The sequence below is a fragment of the Bufo gargarizans genome, chromosome 2 (genome assembly GCF_014858855.1).
Source record: "Bufo gargarizans isolate SCDJY-AF-19 chromosome 2, ASM1485885v1, whole genome shotgun sequence".
Taxonomy (NCBI): Eukaryota; Metazoa; Chordata; class Amphibia; order Anura; family Bufonidae; genus Bufo; species Bufo gargarizans.
The window spans coordinates 138,123,400-138,142,450 of NC_058081.1; the positions used below are offsets into that span (position 1 = coordinate 138,123,400).

Genomic DNA, 19,051 nt, shown 5'->3' on the forward strand with positions numbered 1-19,051 from the left:
ATTGCTGTAGAAATGTAAAAATGTCACTTGCGAATTTTTTTGTGTGCAAATGGCATTTGAAAAGTTGCAAACCAACAGCTTACAACTTTTTCACGCCAGGTTTGTAGCACATGCTGACATTAATATTTTCTGAGGAACCTATGGCAGAAAACCAAGGCTGTCGAGGGGTTTCTGCCAGCAGATTTAGCACCATTTAATTGGGCTTATTCAAAAGCGGGCGCTCATGGTGGTATCTGCTGGAGAATGGACACCTTCGGGGCTTGTTCACACGAACGTAAGGGCTCCGTGCCCGTGCTGTGGACCGCAAATTGCACTTGAATGGGGTCTGCAATCTGTCTGTTCCGCAAAAAGATAGAGCAAGTTCTATCTTTTTGCGGTGCTGAGGCACGGAACGGAACCCCACGGAAGCACTCGGTAGTGCTTCCGTGGGGTTCCGTTCTGTGCTTCCGTTCTGCACCGCATCTCCGGATTTGCGGACACATTCAAGTGAATGGGTCCGCATCCGTGATGTGGAATTGCACACGGCCGGTGCCCTGTGTATTGCGAGACGCAATACGGCAGCAACGGAGGGGCAACGGCCGTGTGCATGAGCCCTTATTCAGTTTTTTTGTTTTGTTTTTTTTTATAAATGTAGAAAACGCACAGAAACCTACAATATGGTGTGTGAACATACATGTCATGGCTGATCAGTGTGACTGGTAATGTTCATGGTTTTCCAACAAGGCTATTAGGATAGCTGTATTGATAAGATGTCCTGAAAATAAAGAAATAATCCGGCTGCCAGCCCTGCGCCAACCCTGGGTATGAGCCCTCATTGTGCTGGTGACCTGACTGGCATGTTGTCAGATGGCTGCCACTATTTCTAGTATATCGGGTTTACTGGGGAACTACTAGATATGCATTCCCCTCATATATTTTAGGTCTCTGTAAACCATTTGTCTGCAGCTTGTTGCATCTTCACCCCCGAGGCTGTGGAGCTGCGCTGTATTCCTGTCCAGGACAGGTCCTCATGGCACTCAGAGGGTTAATGCGGGCTCCGCAACCATGACAGGAGGAGGCAGTGTTACAATGTGGGAAGTGCTGCCCTAACACTGCCATTCGCCACAGTGTGTCAGTGAAGTCACTCAGCAGGAGCAGGGGAAGGAAGAAGAGCGGGGACGAGAGGGTTACACGAACTGCCGCCGGACCTGCGGAGACCCCACAGCCGCCCGACCCCCAGGAAGACCGCAGCTATGGCTTACACAGGGCGCAGGGCTTAGTGCCGGGCTGGGGGGGCTCACCTACACCGGTAAGTCCTGACATAAGTGCGCAGTGTGTGCGATAGTGACTGGGAAGAACACCGCAGATAGGGGGCAGCAGAGGACTAGGGGCAGTGTCGGACTGGGGTACTGTGGGCCAGTCCGAGCCTGACTAGGGGGCAGGCTGTCTCCTGTCCTTCGCACAGTATGGGTATCAGGAGTCCTGGTGCCATATGACTTGTGATCAAGCACAACACAGTGAGTCTGGAGGCACATCCACTCCAATACCTCAAGTAGTTACTACTTTCTCTGAGGGGTGAGGTGTGTGAGTGAAGCTGCCTCCAGGGGTTCCATGTTTTCAAGAAGGCATCATGTCTCCTCTCTGTCCAACTAATAAGCTCCTCAAAGTTGCACACTTGATCGACCCTGGCGCACCATTCATCAAAAGATGGAGGTATGGTTGGTAACCAATGTAGCGGGATCAGCACCATAGCTACTGCCAATAAGTGTATGATCAGATTTGTTTTAGAAGGGCGATACAAGTCGCTTGGTTTGGACAGAAAGACCATGTCTGGTAAAATTGTAAAGTGCGCCTGGTATATCTTCTGGATAGCGGATTCAATTTGCTTCCAAAATGCTTTTATGGCATCCACATGTCCACCAGATGTGCAAGTAGGAACCCCCAAAGTTCTGGCATCTCCAGCACCTATCTGTCAAACCCTATGTAGGAAGAGAAATTAAAGAGTATTGTACCATCGACATAGGAGCTTATAATGGCTTTCTTGCAATCTTACACATCTAGAGAACCCTTGAGAATGTGTCAGTACGAAACGTGTCTCTGTGTCTGAGAGAACAACGCCCAGTTCCTTCTCCCTGGTGCTGAGGAAAATTGGTTTTGTCTGGGGAGGGCCTATAACAAAATGCTGGTAAAGGTATGAAATTTTCCTGGTTTTGGGAAATTTTGTCAACATTAATTGTTCAAAGGCTGTAAGGTCTCTCCCGGGTGTGACTACCTCACAAAATTTTGTGCAGATATATTTCAAGTGAGCATAGTACAAGGATAAGGTCACCCTCGGGATACCTTCAGGGAGAAAACCTCCTAGAGATTCCATAGAGGGCATGGCTCTTCCATTAAATGCTTCCCTTAGAGTCCAAGAACTTAGAGAATGCCATAGACCCTCTTTAGCCACACCTGGTGAAGATACAAGAGTAGGCAATAATGACATTGGTAACAAGGGAGATGGTCGTGGAGCCAAAGTCGAGCCAAACTGACGCCAAACCTCGGCCAGACCTTGCAACATTGGATCTAAGCCCAGATTCGCCCTAGGTTTAGCATTCGGGATCCACATATTTTCCAGGTCTGAGTCCCCACTGTGTGAGGAGGAAAATGCAAATGGATCTTCTTCTCTACTTGGAAACATCATCTGTAACCATCTATTCCATTGTACTGCTTTATAGTAGGCAAACATGTCAGGTAGGCCCAAACCTCCCGACTCTCGTCTCCTGATCATAATTGAATAAGATATACAAGGCTTTTTGTTTTTCCACAAGAATCTAGAAAAAAGGCTCTTGATGGAAGTGAAAAATGCAGGAGACAGGAGAATCTGTACCATCTGCAACACATATAGTACTTTCGGCATGATGTATGTTTTTAATAGGTTCCGTCTGCCAAGCCAGGTTATCCACAATGAGTCATATGATTTCAACATCTTGGTAAGCTCAGCTAATAGCAAGAGTAATTCAAATGATAGAACTCTGATAAGTCTCCTGAGAGACTTGCTCCTAGGTAGGTAATGGTAGAGGAGGTCCAAGCAAAATCTGTTCTGGATTTCAATCTGGGGAGTAGTGTCTGAGGGATTGACACATTCAGTATCTCTGATTTGGCAGAGTTAACCTTAAAGGGACTCTGTCACCACTTTCTAACCCCCCCTTTTAAAACTATTGTTCTCTCCATGCCGCCCTTGTGATTACAAAGGTGTTGTTATAACATAAATTCGCCGTCTCGTTTTGATAAAAATACCTTTTATCTAACCTGTCAATCTCTTTGGATAAGGTGCCCAGGGCGTTTCTGAAGGTCTGAAGCTGCCGCCCGCCGCCGTTGGTGCCCAGCTCCTCCCCTGATCCTTTCAGCGCCGCCTGAATGTAAAGAAATCCGCCTCCGGCTCTCGCTCAGTCAGTGCCCCCTCCTCCTTTTCAAAGATCCCGCGCGTGCGCACAGGCCTGTGCCTGATGCGCCCGTGCGGACATTTAGAATCAGCCTCATTGAGCGAAGTGCGCGCGCGCGGGATCTTTGAAAAGGAGGAGGGGGCACTGAGCGAGAGCCGGAGGCGGATTTCTTTACATTCAGGCGGCGCTGAAAGGATCAGGGGAGGAGCTGGGCACCAACGGCGACGCGGCGGGCGGCAGCTTCAGACCTTCAGAAACGCCCTGGGCACCTTATCCAAAGAGATTGACAGGTTAGATAAAAGGTATTTTTATCAAAACGAGACGGCGAATTTATGTTATAACAACACCTTTGTAATCACAAGGGCGGCATGGAGAGAACAATAGTTTTAAAAGGGGGGGTTAGAAAGTGGTGACAGAGTCCCTTTAAAGTTTGATATAACACTAAATTCCTGTAACAGTTGGGAGATCTCAGGTATGCTAACTAGTGGGTTTGCTGTTAGGAAAAGTAGGTCACCTATGTTCAGTCCCTGAATGTTATCATGTTCCCTGACTGCTTGAAGCAATGTTTCCATCACAAGAACAAATAGGGTAGGGGATAGCGGGCACCCCTGCCTCGTGCCGTTTGTTATTTCGAGGGTAGGCGACAAAGTGCCATTGATGTTGAGTCGTGCATGTGGGGCCTGGTATAGCGAGAAAATTGCATGGATCATAGGTTGTGGGAAAGCAAATTTATGGAGGACTTCTTCCATGTAATTCCACCTGACCCTATGAAAAGCCTTCTCTGCGTCTATGCCAAGGAGGGCTAGGGGTATTTTGGACATATGGGCTGTATGGATGGCATGAAATAAGCACGTTGAATTTGTTTTCCCCTCTCTCCCTTGGACGAAACCCACCTGTTCTGGACCTACCAAGGAGGGCATGAAAGTTCTGAGTCTGTTGGCCACCAATTTAGCCTATATTTTTAGATCTTGATTTAACAGGGAAATCGGTCTGTAACTGCCGCATTCCGAGGGGTCCTTTCCCTCTTTGGGAATTAGGGTAATAAAAGCTTCTTGAGTTTGTCTAGAGAGGGAACTTCCAGAAAGGGAGGGCATTGCAGACCTTAGTCAGTTGGGAGACTATGAGCTCTTTGAAAGTCTTAAAGTATTGGAGAGGGAAACCATCTGGTCCTGGGCTCTTTTGGGGGGAAAAACTACAAAGAACAGCCTGGAGTTCCTCTTCTGAAATCGGACGGACGAGGTCCGAGGCCCTTGAGGCTGTTATGGAGGGTAGTTTTAGGAGTTGTAGGAACTTCTGTGTTGTTTCTATGGAAATCAACTCAGAGGCCTTATCTTCTTGAATCTTCTGCAATCTCATCTGTCGAGGAGACTAATTTGCCAGGTTCGGTCTTGATTGTGTGTATAAAGGACTTTGCTCTAGCTTTCTTAAGGAGGGAGGACATTAGACGGCCCCCTTTGTCTCCATATACAGACGTGGACAAAATTGTTGGTACCCTTTGGTCAATGAAAGAAAAAGTCACAATGGTCACAGAAATAACTTTAATCTGACAAAAGTAATAATAAATTAAAATTCTATAAATGTTAACCAATGAAAGTCAGACATTGTTTTTCAACCATGCTTCAACAGAATTATGTAAAAAAATAAACTCATGAAACAGGCATGGACAAAAATGATGGTACCCCTAGAAAACACAGAACATAATGTGACCAAAGGGACATGTTAATTCAAGGTGTGTCCACTAATTAGCATCACAGGTGTCTACAACCTTGTAATCAGCCATTGGGCCTATATATATGGCTCCAGGTAATCACTGTGTTGTTTGGTGATATGGTGTGTACCACACTCGACATGGACCAGAGGAAGCAAAGGAAAGAGCTGTCTCAAGAGATCAGAAAGAAAATTATAGACAAGCATGTTAAAGGTAAAGGCTATAAGACCATCTCCAAGCAACTAGATGTTCCTGTGAGTACAGTTGCACATATTATTCATAAGTTTAAGATCCATGGGACTGTAGCCAACCTCCCTGGACGTGGCCGCAGGAGGAAAATTGATGACAAATCTAAGAGACGGATAATCCGAATGGTAACAAAAGAGCCTAGAAAGACTTCTAAAGAGATTCAAGGTGAACTTCATGCTCAAGGAACATCAGTGTCAGATCGCACCATCCGTCGTTGTTTGAGCCAAAGTGGACTACATGGGAGACGACCAAGGAGGACACCATTGTTGAAAACGAATCATAAAAAAGCAAGACTGGAATATGCCAAACTACATGTTGACAAGCCACAAAGCTTCTGGGAGAATGTCCTGTGGACAGATGAGACAAAAATCGAAGTTTTTGCCAAGGCACATCAGCTGTATGTTCACAGACGAAAAAATGAAGCATATCAAGAAAAGAACACTGTCCCTACTGTGAAACATGGAGGAGGCTCTGTTATGTTCTGGGGCTGCTTTGCTGCGTCTGGCACAGGGTGTCTTGAATCTGTGCAGGGTACAATGAAATCTCAAGACTATCAAGGAATTCTAGAGAGAAATGTACTAGCCAGTGTCAGAAAGCTTGGTCTCAGTCGCAGGTCATGGGTCTTGCAACAGGACAATGACCCAAAACACACCGCTAAAAACACCCAAGAATGGCTAAGAGGAAAAAATTGGACTATTCTAAAGTGGCCTTCTATGAGCCCTGACCTCAATCCTATTGAGCATCTTTGGAAGGAGCTGAAACATGCAGTCTGGAAAAGGCACCCTTCAAACCGGACACAACTGGAGCAGTTTGCTCATGAGGAGTGGGCCAAAATACCTGCTGAGAGGTGCAGATGTCTCATTGACAGTTACAGGAAGCGTTTGATTGCAGTGATTGCCTCAAAAGGTTGCGCAACAAAATATTAAGTTAGGGGTACCATCATTTTTGTCCATGCCTGTTTCATGAGTTTATTTTTTTACATAATTCTGTTGAAGCATGGTTGAAAAACAATGTCTGACTTTCATTGGTTAACATTTATAGAATTTTAATTTATTATTACTTTTGTCAGATTAAAGTTATTTCTGTGACCATTGTGACTTTTTCTTTCATTGACCAAAGGGTACCAACAATTTTGTCCACGTCTGTATAAGATGTTTAAAGTATAAGTATTTTTTTGCCGATTGGGTCGAGAGATTTTTGAGCTTGGCCCTCAAGAGCGGTAGGTCCTCCTGGAGAGGAATAGCTTTGGATCTCTTCTGGATTCTCTCCACAGCTGCAACTTGCTGTAGGATGCTATCTACTTCCTTTTGCTTGACTTTGTTTAATTTAGAGCCCAGAGATATAAAGATTCCCCTAATATAAGCCTCAGAATATCGATGCCTCCACCCCCTCTACTGAGTTTAGGGTGAAATATTCTTGTAGGTATTTGCTCACTGTTTGTTGGATATTGTCATTACTAAGAAGTTTAATCTCCATGACCACTCCCTCTTAGGTAGCTGTCTTATAGATAGTGTGATATGACAAGGCTCATGCTCTAAGATGGTGATGTTCCCAATGGGTGCTGTACTTGTCTGAAAAAGCACTGATTTAGATGCCAGAATGGGGTCTGATCTCTGAAAAGAGACATTTGTAGCTGACCTAAAGGTGTAGTCTCTTGTTTGAGGGTGCCGTTGTCTCCACACATCCACCAAACCCAATTCCTGTAATTGGATGTGAAGCTTTCCAATTGCCTTTTGTGTGATATGGGAGCGCTGTGATGAGGAGTCTAATAGTGGGTTTAGTACTAGGTTTAGATCTTCCCCAATAATAATTTGACCTTCAGCAAATAACTTTACATTCTCTAGGACCTGTAGTAACCAGGGCACTTGTTTTGAGTTTGGGACATATATATCTGCTAAGTATTTGTGTATTTAATGGAGGTAATAGTGCCTTTAAGAAAGAGAACCCTACCTTCTGCATCGGAATACTGCTGTGTGACCTGGAATGGTATGGATTTATGGATCGCGATTGTCACTCCCTTCGTGTGTGAGGTCTCTTGGCAGCTCTGGAACCACTGGTTGAAGTAATGGTTAGGGAGTTTCAGGATTTTATCTTTCCTGAAATGGGTTTCCTGTAGGAAGGCAATACTGTTCTTGAGTTTACATAAAATAAACATAGTGTGGTGTCTCTTGTCAGGTGAGTTTAGGCCTTTTATGTTAAGAGTAGTGGCAACATCTAGTAAAAAAAGAGGTTAAAGAGGACCTTTCATCAGAAAAAAGTATGTAAACTGACTATACCGACGTGTAGAGCGGCGCCCAGGGATCCGCCTGCACTTACTGTTATCCCCGGGCGCCGCTCCTTTCTCCGGTTATAGCCTCCGGTATGTTCCTACTTAGGCTCCACCCAGGGGAACCTGCCGCGGTCTCTTTCTCCTATGCTGTAGCGCTGGCCAATCGCAGCGCTCAGCTCATAGCCTGGCTATGAGCTGAGCGATGCGAATGGCCAGCGCTACAGCATAGGAGAAAGAGACCGCGGCAGGTTCGCCTGGGTTGAGCCTAAATTCCCCCGGGTGGAGCCTAAGTAGGAACATACCGGAGGCTATAACCGGAGAACGGAGCGGCGCCCGGGGATAATAGTAAGTGCAGGGGGATCCCTGGGCACCGCTCTACACGTCGGTATAGTCAGTTTACATACTTTTTCCTGGTGATAGGTCCTCTTTAAGAATGAAAAACTGTTCACCAGTGCAAATAATACTAAATAGGGGCAAAGTGGGAAATGGAGGGGGGGGGGGGGGTTGTTGATATGAAGACAGATAGATGTGGGGGAAGACAAACAGGTAAAGAGGTATCAAATAACACATCTAGCAAAAGTATAAGAAACTTCACTATACTACAATGCATACTGTACTTCAAGATGTGAATATCAGGCTTAAAGCCGGAAAAATTGTGTGTCTTGCCTGCTACGACACACCAAATTAAGTACTGTAACTCCCTCTCCCAATTCTTAAGGGTGGGGGTAGCTCGGATACACCTGGACATGTCGTGCAACCCAGCACCACCTATGAAAACTAAGCAATGTTATGAACAGAACATAAAAAGATCACTATGATAATAAGACAAAGCTAAGTTAACTTTTCAGCTGAATGATTAATTGGCCAACTGCAGCTGTGAGAACGGGTAGAGACGGCATCTCTTAGCATATTAAAGAAGGTACATTCCTCCCCCTTGTACCACTGTAGATTACAGTCCCAGATGGATGATCAAATATTTCTGCTTGTGGAAGGGGGGAGGGGGGGGTCGGATGGGTAGAATGAAATAGATCAAGCAGAACTCCCTAAAATTCCTGAACTGGGATCCCCTGTACCCTCCTATAGACTCCTGACCCCAAGAGTCCTTTCAATAATGTCAAGCCTCTAGTGTCCCGAGGAGTTTAAGTGGGTGATGTCGCCATCTTGGGTTGCCTCTTCTTAGATCTAGGTGACTTATTTTTGTGCGCCACTTTCCACGGCTCAACTTTAGGGAGTTGTGGGAGGTCTTGGTCATCCAGCATCGGCAGCCAAGATGGAATTGGCAATGGTGGATTCTCAAAACACTCCATATTCTTTCCAGATCAACAGAGGTATGTATCACCAGTCTCCGACCATTGATCCAGATAGCTAGGCCAAACAGGAAGAGCCGATTATACTGTATGCGCTTTGTCTGTAAGACTTCCAGGAGTGGTCGCAGTACGCAGCGCTTTGCCAAAGTAGAGGGGGCTATATCTTGATAGAAATGCAGGGTAGAATCCACATATTGTACCGGCTGTTTTTTTTTTGCCACTGTTAATATCTGGAAGGTGTCCACAAAGGAAAGAGGCCGCAAATAATATCTTGTGGCTGTTCCCCCTGTATTGTTTTGGGGTGCAGCACCCTATGTATGCGCTCTATGACCACCTCTGCGGCCCTGTCTGATCCCAGTAAGTCTCCAAAGATCTCATATGCCACCTTCTGCAGGGCTTCTGGTGCGAACTGCTCAGGTAGTCCCTTGATTCTGATATTCCTCCTCCTGCTATAGTTCTCCTGGTCCTCTATGGGCCTTGTTAATATACTCGGCATGTTCCAAGGATCGCGTCACTACCGCTTCAGAGAAGGCTACTATGTTTGATTGGGCAGACTCAAGGTTCTCCACCCACTGGCCTATCTGACGCAGGTCTGCCTTGATATCCACCAGCTCTTCCATCACTGGTCTCATAGCCTGGAGGATTGTTTTTTTTAGGAAAGTTTTGGTGAAAGGGGCAGATGCAGACTCACCGGAGTAGGGTCTCCAGGACGTTCCCTGTTCATCTTCCCCATTTGTAAGGTTTTCTGCGTGCTGTAAAAGTGGCCCTGGGGTGCACCCGTGAAGGAGCTGCAGGCTCACGCGTCCATCATGCACAGCAGCTTTTTTCTTAATATTTTTTTAAAATATTTTATTACAGTACATTTTTGCCATCTTAGGGCACTTGACTATGTAGTTCTTTTGCTCTCTTATGCCGGGGATCAGCAACCTCCAGCGCTCCTGCTTTGGTGAAACTACAACTCCCAGCATGCACACTTGCTTGGCTGTACCTGGAACTCCCAAAAAAGTGACTTGTAGTTTCCCAACAGCTGAAGTGTTGGAGATGTTGACCCCTTCCCTATGTCATAGACTGCAATAGTATACTATTGCAGTCAATGGGATTTTTACAAGCTTTCTGTAGGGACGGTTTAACAGGCAGTTACCTATGGCAGGCTTGGCTGCAGGCTGCCATAGTAACTGATTGGAATTTTGCTGTGGGGAAAGATAGAGGGAGCCTAATCTCTTAGATGCTGTTGACCGCACCTTCTGAGGGGTTAAATGACCGGGATTGGAGTAGTCTGTCAGCTCTCTCATACGGAGCAGGCTCAGATCATAAACCTTCTCCATACATCCTTTAATGCAAAATGACATACAGTTACTCATTTTCCATCAAAGGGTTAAAACCAGTGTTCCCTGTAAGCTGCGCAGGCGCGCGGCCACTCAGCTTCCTTTTTGCCACCGCTCAGGACCTCTGCAGACCCGCTCACCGCTGCAGCCTGGACTTCATGTAATGGTGTATGCCTGTTCTGTGCTCTGGGGAAGCCCACCCTGGCAATGCACACAATTTTCACTGTGTGCATTGCTGTAGTGGGTGTCCCTAGAACTCGGAACAGTCACCCACCATATTGCCCACAGTTCCCTTAACGTCCTGACGTTATCCAGTGTCAGGAAGCTCCTGTGCGGCGCTCCAAGCTGGCCCTGTTTCCTTCCTCATGCGCTGCTGCTACTGGAAGAGGAGAACATGTGCAGTGTGGCAAAAGAGGGGAAAAGAGGAGGGGACAGCATGTTCTTAGACCTAGCCCCCCAGCCAAAGTGTAGAAGTGGCGTCTGAGATCCCCAAGGGCCAAGCCATGTAATTTTAAGTTTTCATGTGGAATATGTTTATGTTATACACATATAGTATACACTGGGCCACACAATATACAGTATACCTCTATACCTCTATACTGTTTATTGTACAGCATGGCGCAGAGGTTATATTGTCCGGCATGGTGTAACCTCCATACATTTGCTGTACCGTATACAGTATAATCCCTGCACCATGCTATACCATGTACATTATAATCCATACACCATGCCATACTATAACCCTACACCATGCTATACAATGTACATTATAATACAAACATCATGCCGTAGAAAATACACTATAGTTAATGCACCATGCTGTACAGTATACATTATAATCCCTGCACCATGCTGTACAGTATACATTATAATCCATACACCATGCTGTTCAATATACAGTATAGTTCATACACCATGCTGTATAATATACAGTATAGTTCAGACACCATACCGTACAATATACAGTATAACACCTACACTGTGGGGTTAATGTGTATATTGTACGGCATGGTGCAGGGATTATAATGTACAGTATGGTGTTTGGATTATAATGTATACAGCATGGTGTATGGATTATAATGTATATTATACGGCATGGTGCAGAGATTATGCTGTATACTGTAAATCATGGTGTATGAACTATACTGTTTATTGTACGGCATGGTGTATGGATTACAGTGTAATTGAATAGTGTAGGGGTTATATTGTACAGCATGGTGTATGAACTATACTGTATATTGTACAACATGGTGTATGAAGTATATTGTACGCAGGGGTCAAGTGGAGGGGGAACCCGTGGGAACGGCGTTCCTGCACTTTTTTCATGGCAGGAACGCCGTTCCCTTTCAGCCTCAAGCCAGGAGAACGCGGCTTCAGAATCAGATTCACAGGGGGAGACGGAGCGCACTGTGCAGGGCAGTCTAAGGGAGGAGGGAGGAGCAGCTTCAGTTGAGAGGAAGCTGTCTGTGTGGTGCTGCTGCCTGCGACTGCCTCACTGTGACTCCTCTCATGGCGCCCCGCCCCCTACTGACAACATCTCCTTCACGTCTTCTGTCGGCCAGATACGCTGCGAGTATGTTCAGTCACTTCGGGCAGAGCGTTCGCAGCTGACACATAGCTACGAGATTAGAATGTCTTTCAGAAAAGTTTGTCCTGGGATTCGAACTCACGACCTCTACACATCAGAGGAAGGCATTTACCCTCACAGCCATGAAAGCTGTCTAGGTAGTTGCTTAAAAAAATAAAATAAAAATAAGACTTCTACTGATACCTAGTGTACTGATACCTAGTGTACAACCATACACATGACAGCTGCCCACTGTGTATGGATGTAGCAGAGCTGGGTGTGTTGGGGCAGCTGTCATGTGTATGGTTGTACACTAGGTATCAGTACACTAGGTATAAGTGTATAGTATTTTTGGAGGGGGGGGGGGGGTTGCAGTGGATCTTGGGTGAGTTCCCACACTTTTTTTCCCAGGACTTGACCCCTGATTGTACGGCATGGTGTATGAACTATACTGTATATTGTACGGCATGGTGTATGAACTATACTGTATATTGTACGGCATGGGGCAGGAATTATAATGCATTCTGTACTGCATGGTGTAGGGATTATACTGTATATTGTACGGCATGGTGTATTATCTATACTATATATTGTATGGCATGGTGCAGGGATTATAATGTATTCTGTACAGTATGGTGTAGGGATTATACTGTATATTACACAGCATGGTGCAGGGGTTTCACTGTATGCTCTTTGATGTGACAGTAATCTTAGGTTTTCCTATCGCCCACCTTTGATGGCGCTGTGCCCAACTTTGAGCCGACCGCGCTCAGCAGCTGCCAAGGCTTAGAGGGAACACTGGTTAAGACTGGCATTTCATATGTTAGCCTTATTCCGAGGTATGCCGGATAAAGATGCAACAAATTTCTTAAGAGATGCACGACTGGAGCAGCACGGGCAGGGAATCAGTGGAGGTGAGTAATTCTTTTTTATTTTTTGCCCCTTCTGACCCGCTTTCTGTAGGAAACAAACAAAACACTTTCTTCAAAGTACTGGCCTTTCCTTCTAAATTGAAAGGGAATTAAAAGATTAGTTCTTAGGCTACTTTCACAATTGCATTAATATTTTCTGGTATTGAGATTCATCATAGGGTCTTAATACCAGAAAAAAACGCTTCATTTTTCTCCCCATTCTGCAGCCACACTTCTGATCCCAGTCTAATCTCCTTTCTGATGACCATACAGTAATAACGCCACCTTAGGTCCTCCCCACACAATAAGAATGTCCTCTTAGCGCTTGGACAGTGTAATATCCCTTTAGTGTCCTCCACAGAGTATGACGACCCTTTAGTGCCAAGGCACTTTTGAATGTATTGTGATTTGGTGTTTTTTTTTTTTATTGGTGTTTTTTTCTGGAGCAAAGAATGTTGCGTTCAGATGTTACAGGAAATTATAAAACCCTCCTAAAACACTGATTTTGATTTTTGTGTTTTTTCAAAAGTTTTCCCATAGACTTCTCTATAAAAGAATAAAACATCTAAACGAAAATTGTGGTATTTGTGGTAAAATTTCATGGAGTTTTTTTACAAACCCAAAAAAGAAAACCTTGAGAAAAAATTGAGGTGGGGAAGCATATATAGTTTTTTAGACACATTTCTGAAGTACTTTTGCACACTTTTGGCAAGATATATACTTTCACCTGCTGCAAAGGACAATAGTAAAAAAAAAAACAGAAGTGCATGCTCAAGTTTGACATGTTAAAAGGGAGACATAGGGAAACATTCTGCTTCTTATGGGAAGGCACAACTTACAGTAAGCCTTGTTCACACCTCCATTAAGCAGATCCAGTTGTCTGATCCTGCGCAAATGCGGCGGTCCGCCAGATAAAAAACAGTTGCATGCAATGTTTTTGTCCGACCGAAACCCAGCACTTATGCCAGAAAGTGTCTGGACTTCATTGCAGTCAGTGGTGATCCGCCAGTGAAGTAGAGGATCCTGCAGGCTGCTCTGTGCCGGAACAGTCTGCCGGATCTTCTAACTGAGACGTGAACCAGACCTTACGGTATTCACAAGCTGGTAGCACTATTTGAGCACCAGTGTGAACTAGGCCTTCCCAGTCCAGTCCTGATAAGGATAAGCTCCTCGTGCACGCACGTGAAATGTTTGTTCTTCCTGGTACAATGAGCGCCTTGTTTACCCGACTTTATTATCTTTGTCATTGATGCTGACATTGGTCACAGTGGTGTGCCGGGTCTGAACACGTGTTTATAAAGTAGCACAGAATATTGAGGCAGCAATTCTTTTGTAGAGCGTGAACATACTTAATTAACCTTTGCTATTAAGAGGATCTGACACAATAAGGGCTCATGCACGTGGCCGTTGCCCGGAAAACAGCTAGTCCGCGATATGCGGACACCGGGGTGTGCACACTGCATTATGGATGAGGACCCATTGACTTGAATGGGTCCACAATCCGGAAGTTCCAGTGCGGAACGGAGGCACAGAACCCCACCGAAGCACTACAGAGTGCTCCATGGGGTTTCCCTCCGTGCCTCCACACCGCAAAAAAATAGAACATGTTTTTCTTTCTTCTTTTTTTGTGGTGTGGACAGATCACGGACCCATTCAAGTTGAATGGGTCTGCATCCATCTGCGGAATCTGCATGGATGTTGCCCGTGCATTGGGGACTCTAAATTGTGGTCCCCAATGCACGTAACAGCAAGAAATGGCCGTGTGCATGAGCCCTAACAGGACTCTTTTATTAGGCTACTTTCACATTAGCGACAGCCTTCTCCGGTGAATAGCCTGCCTGTTCCATGCTGCCGCTAGTGCACGCGTGTTACCGGACGTTTGCTCCGGCCCCATTCCCTATAATGGGGGCAGGACGGATGTCTGACCACAGCAAACATGCCGAGAGGCAGCCGGAATAAAACTACGACATGTAGTTATAGTGAATGGGGCCAGAGTGGACTAACGGCGGCACGCATGCACTAGCGGCAGCATGGATCCGGCAGGCTGTTCACCCGCCGGAACAGCCTGCGGGAGAAGGCTGCCGCTAATGTGAAAGTTGCCTTACTTTAGTAATGATAGTGGATGTAGCTGCACCCACAAAACAGCTTCACAAAGTCTGGATTGGAATTTCTATGGTACAGCACCATGTACAGGGCAGCCCTTCCCTCTGCTGATTTTGAGTATGTTCCCACAAGCAGGGTACACTATAGAAGTGACACTGTGGAAGTTTGCAACAGATGTAGCTTCATAGTATATGAGTTTTTACAAAATGGAGTCTGCACAGAATTTGACTTCCGGTATGGATTTTAAATATGAAGCATATCAATTTTATGCCCCAGATTTCCCCTGTGCTTTTAACACTTTATAGCAGCCATCCTCAAACTGTGGCCCTCCAGCTGTTGCAAAACTACAACTCCCAGCATGCCCGAACAGCCTACAGGTATCAGCCTACAGCAGGGCATTGTGGGAGTTGTAGTTTTACAACAGCTGGAGGGCCGCAGTTTGAGGATGCCTGCTTTAGGCCGAATGCACACGGCCGTTTTTCACGGCCGTGAGCGGTTCGTGGAACCACGGGCTGGATTCCTGCTGAGAGCAGGAGCCCACGGCGTCATTGGTTGCTATGACGCCGCGCGCTTCCTGCTGCCGCCACACTACAGTAATACACTGGTATAGATCATACCAGTGTATTACTGTACTGCGGTGTCAGCAGGAAGCGCACGGTGTCAGAGCAACCAATGACGCCATGCTCTTTACGTGAAATCCACGTAAAAAGTCACATACATGTAAAATATGCGGTATTTTTCCACTTCAATTTAGATTATAGGGGAAAATACGTACGACAGGACCCTGTATATGATCAGGTTTGTAGAAGCAGTTTTCGAAGCTAAAACCAGGTATGGCTTCAAAAATAAGCATAAGGCCTCATGCACACGACCGTGCTGTTTTTTCGCGGACCGCAAACCACGGATCTGCAAAAAACGGAAGCCGTCCGTGTGCCTTCCGCAATTTGCGGAACTAGCGGCCCATTGTACACATGCCTATTCTTGTCCGCAAAACGGACAAGAATAGGGCATGCTATATTTTTTGGGCAGGGCCTCGGAACGGAGCAACGGATGCGGACAGAACACGGAGGGCTGTCCGCATCTTTTGCGGCCCCATTGAAGTGAATGGGTCTGCACCCGAGCTGCAAAAACTGCGGCTCCAATGCGGACCCGAACAACGGTCGTGTGCATGAGGCCTAAGGGTGGTTTCACATGAGCGAGTCTATTGCGGGAATCGCTCTCAATTTGTGAACGTGATCCTCCGTTCTGAATTTGCAGGAGCCCACGGCTTTATACTGATTTATAATGCTGTATGCCTCTGTCTGACCATACTTCTACAGGTGAAACTCGAAAAATTTGAATATTTAGCAAAAGTCCATTTATTTCAGTAATGCAACTTAAAATTAGAATTTTGTGAAAAGGTTCGATATTCTAGGGTCAAAGTGTCACACTCTAGTCAGCTAATTAATCCATACCCCCTGAGCAAAGGGGACCTCAAAACTGTGACTTTGGGGATTTCATAAGCTGTAAGCCATAATCATCCAAATTATAACAAATAAAGGCCTGAAATATCTTGCTTTGCATGTAATGAGTCTCTCATATGTTAGCGAGAAAACAGAAAAAATGGAGCTCAGAGTACCAAATATTAAATATTTTATTGCATTATATCAAAATATAATAAAAAATTACATATATGTGTGATGCCAGAAAACAAAAGGGTAAGCAAGAGCAGAGTAATGGAAAAGAGCGCCACCCTGGGAGGACACACAAGTCAAAAGTACTTAGATACAACAGTCATAGGGCAGTGTCAGCACAATGGCAACCCCATGAACCAATTACGTAAAGTCATATTAAAGGGTGAGTAGATTGTCAGCAGAAAACAACCGCGAAAATAAAACCTGCCGTGTTGAGCACAAAGCTAAGCACATAGCAATAATCAAATGAGCAACACGTCAGAATCAATAACAGACAGATATAAGATAGACCACCAAAATCCAGGGGACGTGGGAATGAAACTGCGACCAGAAACTCACCCAAAGAGACCATGTGTGAATCAACCCAGGATGGCGCTACCCCAACGCGCGTTTCGGCGTGCCTTCGTCAGGGGGTAACGCCATCTTCTGTGGATGAAGTATATATGGTCTCTCTAAACCAATAGCAGGTTAATGCTTACTTGTCCCCAGGTGTGTATGCCGGCGGCGCGCGAACATCCAGTGCAAACACGTCCGGCTACCCCACATCCGGCGTCTCGCCAGCACGCCCCCTCCACGTGACATAGTCACCTGATCGGGCGGCAATGACGTAAGGACGCACGGACGCGGGGCACCGGAGGCGGCGCCAGATGACGCGCGCACGCATCACAGAAGGGGAGGAGAGAAGCAAATAACAACATAACAGGACTCACCACCTTAATGTGTCCATTCACATAAAAATATACGGAATGCGCCAACATATTTGTCTAAAATGAGACGTCAGTGGTTGTTAGCACTGTATATATACGTCATGGAATATGTATTAGCATAAATCTGTTGTCCAGTAGTGTATATAAAATATATATAGATAAATGCCGACGCTGCTATACAGTAATACACTATACGAGTGTATTACTGTAGTGCAGCCGTGGCATGAAGTGCACGGCGTCATAGCAACCAATGACGTCATGCGCGCCTGCGCTCAAGAGGAATCCAGGCCGCGTTAACACGGACCGCTCTCGGCTGCGGAACACGGCCGTGTGCATGAGGCCAATCACGGTGCACTCCTGCAAGTTCAGAACAGAGGGTGGCACTCACACATGGAACGCGATTCCCGCAATGGACTCGTTCGTGTGAAGCAACCCTAAAAGTAACAGTACACCGCTAATTGCCGGACCACGGCATGTATAGGGAGCCTTTGTAGAATCTGTCCGTTTCTGTCACATGCTGTAGATTTTGTTGCAGGAATTTTCTGTGACTGTAAGGCCCCTTTCACACGAGCGAGTGCAATGCGTGACGTGAACGCATAGCACCCGCACTGTATCCTGACCCATTCATTTTATATTCTGCGTTTTTCACGCAGCCCTGGCCCCATAGAAGTGAATGGGGCTTCAGTGAAAAACGCATTGCATCCGCAAGCAAGTGCAAAGTAAATGCGTTTTTCACTGATGGTTGCTAGGAGATGTTGTTTGTAAACCATCAGTTCTTTATCACGCGCGTGAAAAACGCATTGCACTTGCACGGAAAAAACTGAGCAACTGGACGCAATCGCAGACAAAACGGACTGAACTTGCTTGCAAAATGGTGCGAGTTTCACCGAACGCACCCTAAGGCCTCTTGCACACGACCGTACGGCGTATGGCCTTTTCAGTATTTTGCGGTCTGCAAAAAGTACGGATGACGTCCATGTGCATTCCGTTTTTTGCGGAACGGAACAGCTGGCCCCTGATAGAACAGTACTATCCTTATCCGTTATGCGGACAATAATAGGACATGTTCTATCTTTGAACGAAATGGAAAAACACATAACGGACAAGGATAGTACTGCTCTATTAGGGGCCAGCTGTTCCGTTCCGCAAAAAACGGAATGCACACGGACGTCATCCCAATTTTTTGCGGACCGCAAAATACTGAAAAAGCCATACGATCGTGTGCAAGAGGCCTAAATCAGCTTTGGTGGCAAGGGCAAGATTTATCAAAACTGGTGTAATGTAGAACTGGCTTAGTTGCCCATAGCAACCAATCAGATTCCACCTTTCATTTTCAGAGCTCCATTGGAAGATGAAAGGTGGAATCTGATTGGTTGCTATGGGCAACTAAGCCAGTTCTACTTTACACCAGTTTAATAAATCTCCCCCATGGATTTCTGCAATCCCCATTCAGATGAATGGAACTGATTTTCAGCTGAATACAATTTCTGCAGCAAAATCTGCTGGATGCCTTTACCCTGGGTTCACACCTGAGCGTTTTACAGCGCGTTCCTACGCACTGTAAAACGCTCAACAAGGAGAAACCAATGCTTCCCTATGGGAATTATTCTCACCTGGGCGTTTTACAGTGCGTACGATCGCGCTGTAAAACGCCCGACGCTCAAAAAAGTTCTTGAGCTTCTTTGGGGCGTTTTGTCGCGCGTTCCTGTACATAGACTTTCGGGAACGCGCGACAATGGGCGTTCGCTTGTCTCTGTATGCGTGATTGTAAACACCGGTACAATCGCGCATACAGAGCGCTCCTTTCAGAACGCTCAGGTGTGAACCC

At 45.9% G+C, this 19,051-nt stretch overlaps 1 protein-coding gene across 1 annotated transcript in view; it reads left to right on the forward strand.

Annotated features, from left to right (window-relative positions):
- The first annotated feature begins 1,119 nt into the window (after nucleotides 1–1,119).
- The window catches only part of FES (FES proto-oncogene, tyrosine kinase), a 174,918-nt gene continuing 156,986 nt past the window's right edge, over nucleotides 1,120–19,051 (forward strand). Inside the window, exon 1 of the mRNA XM_044279494.1 lies at nucleotides 1,120–1,288. The gene's annotated coding sequence lies outside the window, so the exon portion shown is untranslated. The remainder of the gene's footprint in view (nucleotides 1,289–19,051) is intronic.